This window comes from Carassius auratus, unplaced genomic scaffold, assembly GCF_003368295.1.
Source record: "Carassius auratus strain Wakin unplaced genomic scaffold, ASM336829v1 scaf_tig00215414, whole genome shotgun sequence".
NCBI classification, from domain to species: Eukaryota; Metazoa; Chordata; class Actinopteri; order Cypriniformes; family Cyprinidae; genus Carassius; species Carassius auratus.
In genome coordinates, this window is record NW_020528078.1 from 251851 (window position 1) to 267776 (window position 15926).

General features: G+C 39.7%; 11 non-coding genes across 11 annotated transcripts; all 11 read left to right on the forward strand.

The window, feature by feature from the left end:
• Nucleotides 1–1247: 1247 nt before the first annotated feature.
• On the forward strand, nucleotides 1248–1341 carry trnai-uau (transfer RNA isoleucine (anticodon UAU)). The gene is made up of 2 exons: nucleotides 1248–1285; nucleotides 1306–1341. It is a non-coding gene; the product is annotated as a tRNA-Ile (tRNA).
• Nucleotides 1342–2170: 829 nt separating this feature from the next.
• trnai-uau (transfer RNA isoleucine (anticodon UAU)) lies at nucleotides 2171–2264 on the forward strand. The gene is made up of 2 exons: nucleotides 2171–2208; nucleotides 2229–2264. It is a non-coding gene; the product is annotated as a tRNA-Ile (tRNA).
• An 838-nt stretch (nucleotides 2265–3102) lies between these two features.
• On the forward strand, nucleotides 3103–3197 carry trnai-uau (transfer RNA isoleucine (anticodon UAU)). Its single transcript has 2 exons — nucleotides 3103–3141; nucleotides 3162–3197. It is a non-coding gene; the product is annotated as a tRNA-Ile (tRNA).
• Nucleotides 3198–4035: 838 nt separating this feature from the next.
• Nucleotides 4036–4129, forward strand: trnai-uau (transfer RNA isoleucine (anticodon UAU)). The gene is made up of 2 exons: nucleotides 4036–4073; nucleotides 4094–4129. It is a non-coding gene; the product is annotated as a tRNA-Ile (tRNA).
• A 608-nt stretch (nucleotides 4130–4737) lies between these two features.
• Nucleotides 4738–4831, forward strand: trnai-uau (transfer RNA isoleucine (anticodon UAU)). Its single transcript has 2 exons — nucleotides 4738–4775; nucleotides 4796–4831. It is a non-coding gene; the product is annotated as a tRNA-Ile (tRNA).
• Nucleotides 4832–5669: 838 nt separating this feature from the next.
• Nucleotides 5670–5763, forward strand: trnai-uau (transfer RNA isoleucine (anticodon UAU)). Its single transcript has 2 exons — nucleotides 5670–5707; nucleotides 5728–5763. It is a non-coding gene; the product is annotated as a tRNA-Ile (tRNA).
• Nucleotides 5764–6601: 838 nt separating this feature from the next.
• On the forward strand, nucleotides 6602–6695 carry trnai-uau (transfer RNA isoleucine (anticodon UAU)). Its single transcript has 2 exons — nucleotides 6602–6639; nucleotides 6660–6695. It is a non-coding gene; the product is annotated as a tRNA-Ile (tRNA).
• A 1291-nt stretch (nucleotides 6696–7986) lies between these two features.
• trnai-uau (transfer RNA isoleucine (anticodon UAU)) lies at nucleotides 7987–8080 on the forward strand. The gene is made up of 2 exons: nucleotides 7987–8024; nucleotides 8045–8080. It is a non-coding gene; the product is annotated as a tRNA-Ile (tRNA).
• An 829-nt stretch (nucleotides 8081–8909) lies between these two features.
• On the forward strand, nucleotides 8910–9003 carry trnar-ucu (transfer RNA arginine (anticodon UCU)). The gene is made up of 2 exons: nucleotides 8910–8947; nucleotides 8968–9003. It is a non-coding gene; the product is annotated as a tRNA-Arg (tRNA).
• Nucleotides 9004–9611: 608 nt separating this feature from the next.
• On the forward strand, nucleotides 9612–9705 carry trnai-uau (transfer RNA isoleucine (anticodon UAU)). Its single transcript has 2 exons — nucleotides 9612–9649; nucleotides 9670–9705. It is a non-coding gene; the product is annotated as a tRNA-Ile (tRNA).
• An 829-nt stretch (nucleotides 9706–10534) lies between these two features.
• Nucleotides 10535–10628, forward strand: trnai-uau (transfer RNA isoleucine (anticodon UAU)). The gene is made up of 2 exons: nucleotides 10535–10572; nucleotides 10593–10628. It is a non-coding gene; the product is annotated as a tRNA-Ile (tRNA).
• The last annotated feature ends 5298 nt before the right edge of the window (nucleotides 10629–15926 follow it).

Consider the following 15926-nt stretch of genomic DNA (forward strand, 5'->3'; position numbering starts at 1 on the left):
CTGTAATCAGTTAGAACAGCAGTTCCCAATTCCAGTCCGCGAGCCCCCCATCTTAGCATATTTTGCATGTTTCTCTTTATTAACACAACTGTTTCAGATAATCAGCTTGTTAGTAGTGAGCTTCGTGCATGAACTTTGTGTGATCAATGTGTCATACGATGTTATCGTGGCCGCGGTGTGTCAAGTGACAAGCATGAAGCATTTCAGTAGCCGCAAAGTTCATTGGATAATATAAAAGATCTGTTGTAAACAAGATTGCTGTAATCCAGTGATCCTCAAATTCAGCTGCAGATCAACTTTCCTGCAGTGTTTAGCTCTAACCCTAATCAAACACATCTGAGTTTGCTAATCAATGTCAACAGGATCAATAGAAAATCACAGGTAGTTTTGTTTGATTAGGGTTGGAGCTAAACTCTGCAGGAAAGTGGATCTCCCGAGCCAGATTTGAGGATCACTGCTGTAATCAGAAAAAAAACATGGAACAAGTTGAATGATAGGTCTAACTAAAGACGGTGGTGTTTGGACTTTTTTTCAAAATTCAATAGCTCCAGTGGCGCAATCGGTTAGCGCGCGGGTACTTATAAGACAGTACGTAGCAGAGCAATGCCGAGGTTGTGAGATTGAGCCTCACCTGGAGCAAAGTTTTAGAAAGCAAGCAGCATTTAAGTAGCTACAGAGTGCATGGGATAATATAAACAGATTGCTGTAATCAGTTAGAACAGAGGTTCCCAATTCCAGTCCGCGAGCCCCCCATTTTTGCGCATTTTGCATGTCTCTCTTTATTAACATAACTGTTTCAGATAATCAGCTTGTTAGTAGTGAGCTTCGTGCATGAACTTTGTGTGATCAATGTGTCATACGATGTTATCGTGGCCGCGGTGTGTCAAGTGACAAGCATGAAGCATGTCAGTAGCCGCAAAGTTCATTGGATAATATAAAAGATCTGTTGTAAACAAGATTGCTGTAATCCAGTGATCCTCAAATTCAGCTGCAGATCAATTTTCCTGCAGTGTTTAGCTCTAACCCTAATCAAACACATCTGAGTTTGCTAATCAATGTCAACAGGATCAATAGAAAATCACAGGTAGTTTTGTTTGATTAGGGTTGGAGCTAAACTCTGCAGGAAAGTGGATCTCCCGAGCCAGATTTGAGGATCACTGCTGTAATCAGAAAAAAAACATGGAACAAGTTGAATGATAAGTCTAACTAAAGACGGTGGTGTTTGGACTTTTTTTCAAAATTCAATAGCTCCAGTGGCGCAATCGGTTAGTGCGCGGTACTTATAAGACAGTACGTAGCAGAGCAATGCCGAGGTTGTGAGTTCGAGCCTCACCTGGAGCAAAGTTTTAGAAAGCAAGCAGCATTTAAGTAGCTACAGAGTGCATGGGATAATAAAAAGATCTGTTGGAAACCAGATTGCTTAGATCAGCTAGAAGAAAACCATTGGAACAATTTGAATGATAAGTCTAACTAAAGAGCATAGCGTTCGTTAATGTGGTTGGGGCGCGATCAGTCAGTGTCTGGTACTTGTAAGGCAGCAGAGCACTGCTGAGGTTATGAGTTTGAGCCTCACCTGGAGCAAGGCTTCAGAATGCAAGTAGCTACAGAGTGCATGGGATAATGTAAACAGATTGCTGTAATCAGTTAGAACAGCAGTTCCCAATTCCAGTCCGTGAGCCCCCCATATTTTGCATGTCTCTCTTTATTAACATAACTGTTTCAGATAATCAGCTTGTTAGTAGTGAGCTTCGTGCATGAACTTTGTGTGATCCATGTGTCATACGATGTTATCGTGGCCGCGGTGTGTCAAGTGACAAGCATGAAGCATTTCAGTAGCCGCAAAGTTCATTGGATAATATAAAAGATCTGTTGTAAACAAGATTGCTGTAATCCAGTGATCCTCAAATTCAGCTGCAGATCAACTTTCCTGCAGTGTTTATCTCTAACCCTAATCAAACACATCTGAGTTTGCTAATCAATGTCAACAGGATCAATAGAAAATCACAGGTAGTTTTGTTTGATTAGGGTTGGAGCTAAACTCTGCAGGAAAGTGGATCTCCCGAGCCAGATTTGAGGATCACTGCTGTAATCAGAAAAAAACCATGGAACAAGTTGAATGATAGGTCTAACTAAAGACGGTGGTGTTTGGACTTTTTTTCAAAATTCAATAGCTCCAGTGGCGCAATCGGTTAGCGCGCGGTACTTATAAGACAGTACGTAGCAGAGCAATGCCGAGGTTGTGAGTTCGATCCTCACCTGGAGCAAAGTTTTAGAAAGCAAGCAGCATTTAAGTAGCTACAGAGTGCATGGGATAATAAAAAAGATCTGTTGGAAACCAGATTGCTTAGATCAGCTAGAAGAAAACCATTGGAACAATTTGAATGATAAGTCTAACTAAAGAGCATAGCGTTCGTTAATGTGGTTGTGGCGCGGTCAGACAGTGCCTGGTACTTGTAAGGCAGCAGAGCACTGTTGAGGTTATGAGTTTGAGCCTCACCTGGAGCAAGGCTTTAGAATGCAAGTAGCTACAGAGTGCATGGGATAATGTAAACAGATTGCTGTAATCAGTTAGAACAGCAGTTCCCAATTCCAGTCCGCGAGCCCCCCATCTTAGCGTATTTTGCATGTTTCTCTTTATTAACACAACTGTTTCAGATAATCAGCTTGTTAGTAGTGAGCTTCGTGCATGAACTTTGTGTGATCAATGTGTCATACGATGTTATCATGGCCACGGTGTGTCAAGTGACAAGCATGAAGCATTTCAGTAGCCGCAAAGTTCATTGGATAATATAAAAGATCTGTTGTAAACAAGATTGCTGTAATCCAGTGATCCTCAAATTCAGCTGCAGATCAACTTTCCTGCAGTGTTTAGCTCTAACCCTAATCAAACACATCTGAGTTTGCTAATCAATGTCAACAGGATCAATAGAAAATCACAGGTAGTTTTGTTTGATTAGGGTTGGAGCTAAACTCTGCAGGAAAGTGGATCTCCCGAGCCAGATTTGAGGATCACTGCTGTAATCAGAAAAAAAACATGGAACAAGTTGAATGATAGGTCTAACTAAAGACGGTGTTGTTTGGACTTTTTTTCAAAATTCAATAGCTCCAGTGGCGCAATCGGTTAGCGCGGCGGTACTTATAAGACAGTACGTAGCAGAGCAATGCCGAGGTTGTGAGTTCGAGCCTCACCTGGAGCAAAGTTTTAGAAAGCAAGCAGCATTTAAGTAGCTACAGAGTGCATGGGATAATAAAAAAGATTGGTTGGAAACCAGATTGCTTAGATCGGCTAGAAGAAAACCATTGGAACAATTTGAATGATAAGTCTAACTAAAGAGCATAGTATTCGTTAATGTGGTTGTGGCGCGGTCAGACAGTGCCTGGTACTTGTAAGGCAGCAGAGCACTGTTGAGGTTATGAGTTTGAGCCTCACCTGGAGCAAGGCTTTAGAATGCAAGTAGCTACAGAGTGCATGGGATAATGTAAACAGATTGCTGTAATCAGTTAGAACAGCAGTTCCCAATTCCAGTCCGCGAGCCCCCCATCTTAGCGTATTTTGCATGTTTCTCTTTATTAACACAACTGTTTCAGATAATCAGCTTGTTAGTAGTGAGCTTCGTGCATGAACTTTGTGTGATCAATGTGTCATACGATGTTATCATGGCCGCGGTGTGTCAAGTGACAAGCATGAAGCATTTCAGTAGCCGCAAAGTTCATTGGATAATATAAAAGATCTGTTGTAAACAAGATTGCTGTAATCCAGTGATCCTCAAATTCAGCTGCAGATCAACTTTCCTGCAGTGTTTAGCTCTAACCCTAATCAAACACATCTGAGTTTGCTAATCAATGTCAACAGGATCAATAGAAAATCACAGGTAGTTTTGTTTGATTAGGGTTGGAGCTAAACTCTGCAGGAAAGTGGATCTCCCGAGCCAGATTTGAGGATCACTGCTGTAATCAGAAAAAAAACATGGAACAAGTTGAATGATAGGTCTAACTAAAGACGGTGGTGTTTGGACTTTTTTTCAAAATTCAATAGCTCCAGTGGCGCAATCGGTTAGCGCTCGGTACTTATAAGACAGTACGTAGCAGAGCAATGCCGAGGTTGTGAGTTCGAGCCTCACCTGGAGCAAAGTTTTAGAAAGCAAGCAGCATTTAAGTAGCTACAGAGTGCATGGGATAATATAAACAGATTGCTGTAATCAGTTAGAACAGAGGTTCCCAATTCCAGTCCGCGAGCCCCCCATTTTTGCGCATTTTGCATGTCTCTCTTTATTAACATAACTGTTTCAGATAATCAGCTTGTTAGTAGTGAGCTTCGTGCATGAACTTTGTGTGATCCATGTGTCATACGATGTTATCGTGGCCGCGGTGTGTCAAGTGACAAGCATGAAGCATGTCAGTAGCCGCAAAGTTCATTGGATAATATAAAAGATCTGTTGTAAACAAGATTGCTGTAATCCAGTGATCCTCAAATTCAGCTGCAGATCAATTTTCCTGCAGTGTTTAGCTCTAACCCTAATCAAACACATCTGAGTTTGCTAATCAATGTCAACAGGATCAATAGAAAATCACAGGTAGTTTTGTTTGATTAGGGTTGGAGCTAAACTCTGAAGGAAAGTGGATCTCCCGAGCCAGATTTGAGGATCACTGCTGTAATCAGAAAAAAACCATGGAACAAGTTGAATGATAGGTCTAACTAAAGACCGTGGTGTTTGGACTTTTTTTCAAAATTCAATAGCTCCAGTGGCGCAATCGGTTAGCGCGCGGTACTTATAAGACAGTACGTAGCAGAGCAATGCCGAGGTTGTGAGTTCGATCCTCACCTGGAGCAAAGTTTTAGAAAGCAAGCAGCATTTAAGTAGCTAGAGAGTGCATGGGATAATAAAAAAGATCTGTTGGAAACCAGATTGCTTAGATCGGCTAGAAGAAAACCATTGGAACAATTTGAATGATAAGTCTAACTAAAGAGCATAGTATTCGTTAATGTGGTTGTGGCGCGATCAGTCAGTGCCTGGTACTTGTAAGGCAGCAGAGCACTGTTGAGGTTATGAGTTTGAGCCTCACCTGGAGCAAGGCTTTAGAATGCAAGTAGCTACAGAGTGCATGGGATAATGTAAACAGATTGCTGTAATCAGTTAGAACAGCAGTTCCCAATTCCAGTCCGCGAGCCCCCCATCTTAGCGTATTTTGCATGTCTCTCTTTATTAACACAACTGTTTCAGATAATCAGCTTGTTAGTAGTGAGCTTCGTGCATGAACTTTGTGTGATCAATGTGTCATACGATGTTATCGTGGCCGCGGTGTGTCAAGTGACAAGCATGAAGCATTTCAGTAGCCGCAAAGTTCATTGGATAATATAAAAGATCTGTTGTAAACAAGATTGCTGTAATACAGTGATCCTCAAATTCAGCTGCAGATCAACTTTCCTGCAGTGTTTAGCTCTAACCCTAATCAAACACATCTGAGTTTGCTAATCAATGTCAACAGGATCAATAGAAAATCACAGGTAGTTTTGTTTGATTAGGGTTGGAGCTAAACTCTGCAGGAAAGTGGATCTCCCGAGCCAGATTTGAGGATCACTGCTGTAATCAGAAAAAAACCATGGAACAAGTTGAATGATAGGTCTAACTAAAGACGGTGGTGTTTGGACTTTTTTTCAAAATTCAATAGCTCCAGTGGCGCACTCGGTTAGCGCGCGGTACTTATAAGACAGTACGTAGCAGAGCAATGCCGAGGTTGTGAGTTCGATCCTCACCTGGAGCAAAGTTTTAGAAAGCAAGCAGCATTTAAGTAGCTACAGAGTGCATGGGATAATAAAAAAGATCTGTTGGAAACCAGATTGCTTAGATCAGCTAGAAGAAAACCATTGGAACAATTTGAATGATAAGTCTAACTAAAGAGCATAGCGTTCGTTAATGTGGTTGTGGCGCGGTCAGACAGTGCCTGGTACTTGTAAGGCAGCAGAGCACTGTTGAGGTTATGAGTTTGAGCCTCACCTGGAGCAAGGCTTTAGAATGCAAGTAGCTACAGAGTGCATGGGATAATGTAAACAGATTGCTGTAATCAGTTAGAACAGCAGTTCCCAATTCCAGTCCGCGAGCCCCCCATCTTAGCGTATTTTGCATGTCTCTCTTTATTAACACAACTGTTTCAGATAATCAGCTTGTTAGTAGTGAGCTTCGTGCATGAACTTTGTGTGATCAATGTGTCATACGATGTTATCGTGGCCGCGGCGTGTCAAGTGACAAGCATGAAGCATTTCAGTAGCCGCAAAGTTCATTGGATAATATAAAAGATCTGTTGTAAACAAGATTGCTGTAATCCAGTGATCCTCAAATTCAGCTGCAGATCAACTTTCCTGCAGTGTTTAGCTCTAACCCTAATCAAACACATCTGTGTTTGCTAATCAATGTCAACAGGATCAATAGAAAATCACAGGTAGTTTTGTTTGATTAGGGTTGGAGCTAAACTCTGCAGGAAAGTGGATCTCCCGAGCCAGATTTGAGGATCACTGCTGTAATCAGAAAAAAAACATGGAACAAGTTGAATGATAGGTCTAACTAAAGACGGTGGTGTTTGGACTTTTTTTCTAAATTCAATAGCTCCAGTGGCGCAATCGGTTAGCGCGCGGTACTTATAAGACAGTACGTAGCAGAGCAATGTCGAGGTTGTGAGTTCGAGCCTCACCTGGAGCAAAGTTTTAGAAAGCAAGCAGCATTTAAGTAGCTACAGAGTGCATGGGATAATATAAACAGATTGCTGTAATCAGTTAGAACAGCAGTTCCCAATTCCAGTCCGCGAGCCCCCCATTTTTGCGCATTTATCATGTCTCTCTTTATTAACATAACTGTTTCAGATAATCAGCTTGTTAGTAGTGAGCTTCGTGCATGAACTTTGTGTGATCCATGTGTCATACGATGTTATCGTGGCCGCGGTGTGTCAAGTGACAAGCATGAAGCATTTCAGTAGCCGCAAAGTTCATTGGATATAAAAGATCTGTTGTAAACAAGGTTGCTGTAATCCAGTGATCCTCAAATTCAGCTGCAGATCAATTTTCCTGCAGTGTTTAGCTCTAACCCTAATCAAACACATCTGAGTTTGCTAATCAATGTCAACAGGATCAATAGAAAATCACAGGTAGTTTTGTTTGATTAGGGTTGGAGCTAAACTCTGCAGGAAAGTGGATCTCCCGAGCCAGATTTGAGGATCACTGCTGTAATCAGAAAAAAACCATGGAACAAGTTGAATGATAGGTCTAACTAAAGACGAAGGTGTTTGGACATTTTTTTCTAGATTCAATAGCTCCAGTGGCGCAATCGGTTAGCGCACGGTACTTATAAGACAGTACATAGCAGAGCAATGCTGAGCTTGTGAGTTTGAGCCTCACATGGATCAAGGCTTTAGAATGCAAGTAGCCACAGAGTGCATGGGATAATATAAACAGATTGCTGTAATCAGATAGAACAGAGGATTACCAATTCCAGTCCGTGAGCCCCCCATATTTTGCATGTCTCTCTTTATTAACGTAACTGTTTCAGATAATCAGCTTGTTAGTAGTGAGCTTCGTGCATGAACTTTGTGTGATCCATGTGTCATACGATGTTATCGTGGCCGCGGTGTGTCAAGTGACAAGCATGAAGCATTTCAGTAGCCGCAAAGTTCATTGGATAATATAAAAGATCTGTTGTAAACAAGATTGCTGTAATCCAGTGATCCTCAAATTCAGCTGCAGATCAACTTTCCTGCAGTGTTTAGCTCTAACCCTAATCAAACACATCTGAGTTTGCTAATCAATGTCAACAGGATCAATAGAAAATCACAGGTAGTTTTGTTTGATTAGGGTTGGAGCTAAACTCTGCAGGAAAGTGGATCTCCCGAGCCAGATTTGAGGATCACTGCTGTAATCAGAAAAAAAACATGTAACAAGTTGAATGATAGGTCTAACTAAAGACGGTGGTGTTTGGACTTTTTTTTCAAAATTCAACAGCTCCAGTGGCCCAATCGGTTAGCGCGCGGTACTTATAAGACAGTACGTAGCAGAGCAATGCCGAGGTTGTGAGTTCGAGCCTCACCTGGAGCAAAGTTTTAGAAAGCAAGCAGCATTTAAGTAGCTACAGAGTGCATGGGATAATAAAAAGATCTGTTGGAAACCAGATTGCTTAGATCAGCTAGAAGAAAACCATTGGAACAATTTGAATGATAAGTCTAACTAAAGAGCATAGCGTTCGTTAATGTGGTTGGGGCGCGATCAGTCAGTGCCTGGTACTTGTAAGGCAGCAGAGCACTGCTGAGGTTATGAGTTTGAGCCTCACCTGGAGCAAGGCTTCAGAATGCAAGTAGCTACAGAGTGCATGGGATAATGTAAACAGATTGCTGTAATCAGTTAGAACAGCAGTTCCCAATTCCAGTCCGTGAGCCCCCCATATTTTGCATGTCTCTCTTTATTAACATAACTGTTTCAGATAATCAGCTTGTTAGTAGTGAGCTTCGTGCATGAACTTTGTGTGATCCATGTGTCATACGATGTTATCGTGGCCGCGGTGTGTCAAGTGACAAGCATGAAGCATTTCAGTAGCCGCAAAGTTCATTGGATAATATAAAAGATCTGTTGTAAACAAGATTGCTGTAATCCAGTGATCCTCAAATTCAGCTGCAGATCAACTTTCCTGCAGTGTTTAGCTCTAACCCTAATCAAACACATCTGAGTTTGCTAATCAATGTCAACAGGATCAATAGAAAATCACAGGTAGTTTTGTTTGATTAGAGTTGGAGCTAAACTCTGCAGGAAAGTGGATCTCCCGAGCCAGATTTGAGGATCACTGCTGTAATCAGAAAAAAAACATGGAACAAGTTGAACGATAGGTCTAACTAAAGACGGTGGTGTTTGGACTTTTTTTCAAAATTCAATAGCTCCAGTGGCGCAATCGGTTAGCGCGCGGTACTTCTAAGACAGTATGTAGCAGAGCAATGCCGAGGTTGTGAGTTCGAGCCTCACCTGGAGCAAAGTTTTAGAAAGCAAGCAGCATTTAAGTAGCTACAGAGTGCATGGGATAATATAAACAGATTGCTGTAATCAGTTAGAACAGCAGTTCCCAATTCCAGTCCGCGAGCACCCCATCTTAGCATATTTTGCATGTCTCTCTTTATTAACACAACTGTTTCAGATAATCAGCTTGTTAGTAGTGAGCTTCGTGCATGAACTTTGTGTGATCAATGTGTCATACGATGTTATCGTGGCCGCGGTGTGTCAAGTGACAAGCATGAAGCATTTCAGTAGCCGCAAAGTTCATTGGATAATATAAAAGATCTGTTGTAAACAAGATTGCTGTAATCCAGTGATCCTCAAATTCAGCTGCAGATCAACTTTCCTGCAGTGTTTAGCTCTAACCCTAATCAAACACATCTGAGTTTGCTAATCAATGTCAACAGGATCAATAGAAAATCACAGGTAGTTTTGTTTGATTAGGGTTGGAGCTAAACTCTGCAGGAAAGTGGATCTCCCGAGCCAGATTTGAGGATCACTGCTGTAATCAGAAAAAAAACATGGAACAAGTTGAATGATAGGTCTAACTAAAGACGGTGGTGTTTGGACTTTTTTTCAAAATTCAATAGCTCCAGTGGCGCAATCGGTTAGCGCGCGGTACTTATAAGACAGTACGTAGCAGAGCAATGCCGAGGTTGTGAGTTCGAGCCTCACCTGGAGCAAAGTTTTAGAAAGCAAGCAGCATTTAAGTAGCTACAGAGTGCATGGGATAATAAAAAGATCTGTTGGAAACCAGATTGCTTAGATCAGCTAGAAGAAAACCATTGGAACAATTTGAATGATAAGTCTAACTAAAGAGCATAGCGTTCGTTAATGTGGTTGGGGCGCGATCAGTCAGTGCCTGGTACTTGTAAGGCAGCAGAGCACTGCTGAGGTTATGAGTTTGAGCCTCACCTGGAGCAAGGCTTCAGAATGCAAGTAGCTACAGAGTGCATGGGATAATGTAAACAGATTGCTGTAATCAGTTAGAACAGCAGTTCCCAATTCCAGTCTGTGAGCCCCCCATATTTTGCATGTCTCTCTTTATTAACATAACTGTTTCAGATAATCAGCTTGTTAGTAGTGAGCTTCGTGCATGAACTTTGTGTGATCCATGTGTCATACGATGTTATCGTGGCCGCGGTGTGTCAAGTGACAAGCATGAAGCACGTCAGTAGCCGCAAAGTTCATTGTATAATATAAAAGATCTGTTGTAAACAAGATTGCTGTAATCCAGTGATCCTCAAATTCAGCTGCAGATCAATTTTCCTGCAGTGTTTAGCTCTAACCCTAATCAAACACATCTGTGTTTGCTAATCAATGTCAACAGGATCAATAGAAAATCACAGGTAGTTTTGTTTGATTAGGGTTGGAGCTAAACTCTGCAGGAAAGTGGATCTCCCGAGCCAGATTTGAGGATCACTGCTGTAATCAGAAAAAAACCATGGAACAAGTTGAATGATAGGTCTAACTAAAGACGGTGGTGTTTGGACTTTTTTTCAAAATTCAATAGCTCCAGTGGCGCAATCGGTTAGCGCGCGGTACTTATAAGACAGTACGTAGCAGAGCAATGCCGAGGTTGTGAGTTCGAGCCTCACCTGGAGCAAAGATTTAGAAAGCAAGCAGCATTTAAGTAGCTACAGAGTGCATGGCATAATAAAAAAAGATCTGTTGGAAACCAGATTGCTTAGATCAGCTAGAAGAAAACCATTGGAACAATTTGAATGATAAGTTTAACTAAAGAGCATAGCGTTCGTTAATGTGGTTGTGACGCGATCAGTCAGTGCCTGGTACTTGTAAGGCAGCAGAGCACTGTTGAGGTTATGAGTTTGAGCCTCACCTGGAGCAAGGCTTTAGAATGCAAGTAGCTACAGAGTGCATGGGATAATGTAAACAGATTGCTGTAATCAGTTAGAACAGCAGTTCCCAATTCCAGTCCGTGAGCCCCCCATATTTTGCATGTCTCTCTTTATTAACATAACTGTTTCAGGAAAGTGGATCTCCCGAGCCAGATTTGAGGACCACTGACATATGAGATTGGAGGCAACAGGAGGAGTTCGGCTCCATGATTTAAAGATGACTGTTAAAATAGGATTCCAAGAATTCCATCTTATTCTCCTGAGATATCACTTATTATTGCATTGTCAGTAACAACACATGGGAACAAAAATACAGTACTTTTGAAGCTGTACAAGGGACAGACGTAAAAAAAAGTGAGAGTGGGGAGGGGAAACTAGTCTGAATTAATGTCACCAAACTACCACTAAAAGCTGTTAAATTGAATGCTAAATCTGGAATATGAAAACTTATTTTAACGTAGAAAGAAATACAAGGCACAAACTTGGACACAGATCTTAAAACACACAACTTGAATTCTAATAACAATCCATAAGCAATGGACATGTTGGCATAGTTCACTGCAGATTGCCACCTTCTTACCAGCACACATGTACAGAATGCTCAATAGCTCATCTAGCCTCTGGGTCATCTAAGGGCCACTTTCTCTGAAACTAAAGACGGCTGACCTCCTGCTGCATCAAACTCCTCTGAGAGAAATACCAATTACCAACCACATCAGCATCCATATCACAATGCTATCGAGACCCGAAGCTTTATGACATCAGTATGTTAACTCCAATTCTCCATTTCTTTCCACGATACCCCAGGCTACACAAGCACACACATAAAGCACACACTACCAAAGATGCCATGTTCATGATACTATTGTGACCTGGGGTCTCAATGGACCCTTCAAAAGCATCCATGTAAACGGCCGTGGGAGGGAAGGAATTAGAGCAGACAGCACAGAGGTACTTCATCCCCCAAGTTTCTAATTACACCAATATGAAAGGAGCCTCAAATAAGCGCTAATAATAATCAAAGTGCATCAACAGGATGTGCTGCATTTATTCACACTGCAAATTACCCTCAGAGATTATATATTTGAAAATAGGCCCTTTCAATGCCACTAGAAACAAAAGGGAGAGAAATGAAAGAGGGATATTTTCTGACGATGAGGCTATGTTGGTAGGAAGGGTCTGGGTTTGATTTATGATTGAATTATTATTATTTATTTATTTTTCATTTAGGGAAATATAAACTGAAAGTGTTCTATGTCAATGAAAATGTACTGCAAATTTGGGGAAATGTGTATTGCTGTTGTGCTCGTGGGGACTTGGGTTTGACTCCAACTGGGGTGCTTCCTGTCAGTGCTGCACTGTCCTATCTGATAAAGACCAAAAAAGAAGGAAAAAAAATCACACATCTAGTCCTTTTTTATTAAGTGAACACACCTACTTTTTGTGCAAATTGGTCTTATTACTGTATTTACTATACAATACAATGCAAATTTTATTTGTATAGAACATTTGAAACAACTGCTGTTAACCAGAGGGCATTACAACATCATAACATTCAGTCAAACAAACAAAAATTTAATTTAATCCTGATCACTGTAATCAATTTTAAAAGCTATACTAAAAAGATACAAATTCTGTCTAGACTTAAAAGCATCCACAGATGGGAAGGTTTAATGTGCATTGGAAGAGGGTACCATCTTGGAGCAGCAACTCAGAAAGCCCTATAATCCTTTGAATTTAATCTAGTTTTAGGAACATGAAGAATCATCTGAATATATATATATATATATATATATATATATATATATATATATATATATATATATATATATATATATATATATATATATATATATATATGTCTACATGTTATAATGGATAGCCATCACAGAATTAGGCTATCTATTTGCACGCACACGAACAGCACGAGCAGCTCCGTTTTATCTGTCTTTACGCTTGTCAAATTCCGCCATGTAGATAGCAAATCCATCTTGGCACGAGCGCAAATGGCTCTTAAAGGGAATGGAAGATGAGACTCTGATTGGTTTGAATCATGCGATGCATGTTACGCCCAAAAAACACCTGTTACGGGACACCTGTTACGGGACAACCAGTTTAGACCATGCGCCCGGGCGCCCCAACCATTTTCCCGTTGTTAAAATAGCAAACATGGATTTGGACACGCCCTGAGTGCACCTGTGCCATGTACTTTACACTTTGCATTTAGATCATTAAAATAGGGCCCTTAATCTCATTTTAGTTCCTGAATCTTTCTGTTGGCAGACAATGATCAACAACATTAGACAGCCACAATTAACCAGTAACACAAAGAGGATCGAAGTATTCCTACAATTTCCTGTCAGCTCTTGAGGCTGACAAAAGTGTTCAGTACATTGTCACCCACTCTCTGGCACTCCATGTTTGACCTGAAAAGCTTATGTGAAGCACATAAATGTACCTAGTACTTTCAAAATGTCACTGAGTGATTGCCTAACTATGTTATAGCCCTGTTCTTTCCTAGCACCACTTTTCCAACATTTCTGACTGTGATTCAGTGGGAATGCTTTTCAGCCCACCACTCAAGAGAACAATGCTATATTTTAGCCTATTTTTATTCATAGCCAAGTGTTTCTATGCTGGGGTTCTGCAGTGTATTCAATATCTGACCATGTGCAAACATTTGAAAAAGAAGTTTGAATGTCTGCATGTCACCACCTCGATCAGGCTTTGTGCTGGGAATCAGAAGAGCGATTTCATTCTGCTATTTCATATTAAACTAGCTAATCAGACATCAGAAGACTACAGAGAATGGTTCGGACTGCTGAAAGGATTATTGGTGCTCCCCTGCCCACCCCTTCAAGAACTGTATACATCCAGAGTCAGGAAAAGGGCTCCGAAAATCACTCTGGATCTCTCACATCCAAGTTAACCCATCTTTAAACTTTTGCCATCTGGATGGCGCTTCAGAGCCGCAAATACCAGGACAGTCAGGCATAAGAACAGTTTCTCCCCACAGGCAATCTACCTCATGAACAGTTAAATGTTCCCCACCTATGCAATAAAAATGTGCAATATCGTTATATTTATAGGTTACCCCTCCATCCTAGTACATCCCTGCATCTTACTTAATCCTATTCCATTTTCATTTATAACACAATTGTTTACACACTTATTTATTTACTTATTATTCCAGAGAGTTACAGAAGAGCACAGAACCAACTCAATAATAACACAGTAAAACTGTGTCATCTGTGCCTGTGGCAGGTTTAACTTTTTCAACTGATGAAGGAAGTACAACGTCTGCTGGGGCTTTTTCACAATGTAGTCAATGTGAATGTCCTACTTCAGGTCCTGAGAGATAGTTGTGCCCAGGAACCTGAATGACGCCACTACATTTTGTTTTTTTTAATCCACTTTTGGGAAAAAACAAACGCAATATTAAAAATATTAAAGAAAAAAAAATACAACAAGGTTCTAGTCGATGAATGTTTATTACTTAAACTTAAATTCCTCTAAATTATGCACAAGTTAGAAAGGTAAAGCATGTAAAGCTCTATTTATTGCCAGGTTTCTGAATCTTTAAAAGCTTGATGCAAATAGTCCAGTGAAATAATTTAAGAAAGTTACTAATAATGAATGACGTGATAGCTATTTGGTTTGGTTTTATTATTATATATTTTAAAAAAGAAAACTTGTGGGGAGATAAAAACAAATAAGCTGACAGATTAAACCATATTTCTTGTTTTTAAGAAAATCACATCACTGTTTTTCTGGCTTTCATTTTATTTAAGTAATGCATTCAATTATATAGATCTTATTCGCCAAATAAAACAGTAGAAATGCTGAATAATTTCAAATAAACTTTCAGCTCCAATGAACCACACTTTTACAACTAAGTGATAAATGCTTTTTGAATACACTGAATGAAATCCTTCAAATGTTGACCACCATCTGCTGGTTAAAGTAGTATATTACAAGAAAAGCTCACTTGCCAACCATCAAATCTTAAAATAGGGATAAGGACAAACAAACATAATAATGCAGAAATGATACATTAAGAATACAGTGTTACATAAATTATGCTATTTCAGAATAATTTGTTACTTAAAGCTGTGTTATTTAATTTCCCTATGTAACTGAATGTTGCATGATTTGTAGTTGAAAGCACTATGTTTAATTTTCTACCATTAATATATTGCAAAAATAATCTCATTGTCTTAATCTATTGCATAAAAAAAATTTGAGTAAATTTTATTCATAAAGCACATTTACAAATTCAGCATTACACTGACAAAAGTGCTGAACAAAACCAATAATAAAATACAGCAAATTCTAAAATATAGTAACATTTTAAATTACAACAATAATAATAATAAAATGTAATATCAACAACTACAACCGTTTCCATTCAATAAATACCAGGTGTCAGATGGCAAATGATTGCACAGATGTGGAGCTGACTCCTTTTTAATTTAAGTCCTTACTGAGGGACATGTAATAGAGCTTTATTAACGGATCTGTGAGACTTAAGCGTTAAATGCATATAAATGAGATCAGAAATATAAGATGGGGCTTGTCCATTAAGAGCTTTGAAAACAATAATTAAAATCTTAAACTGAATTCTAAAAAAAAGGACAAAAAGTCAATGAAGGGATGCTTAAACACAATATTTTCTTTTCTTTTTCTTTTCTTTTTTTCTTTTTTTTATGCCAGTTAACAATCTGCGTTCTGAACCATCTACATCCATGCCAATGAAGATTGTGGAAAACAATAATCCAGGTGTGATGTGATAAATGCATGAAAGATTTTTTTTCCAGATCTTGAAAGTGTTGATTTAAATTTGGAGATGATCCTCAGCTGATAATAACTATTTTTAACAACTGAGCTTATTTGTTTTTCAAGACAAAGCTCAGAGTCAAGGATAACACCTATATTTTTGACATGAGACTTAACATAGGGAGTCAGGTTTTCTAAGTTCTCAGCAACAGAATTTTTTGTTTTAGAGGGACCAAAAAAAATCACCTCAGTTTTATCATTGTTTAGTT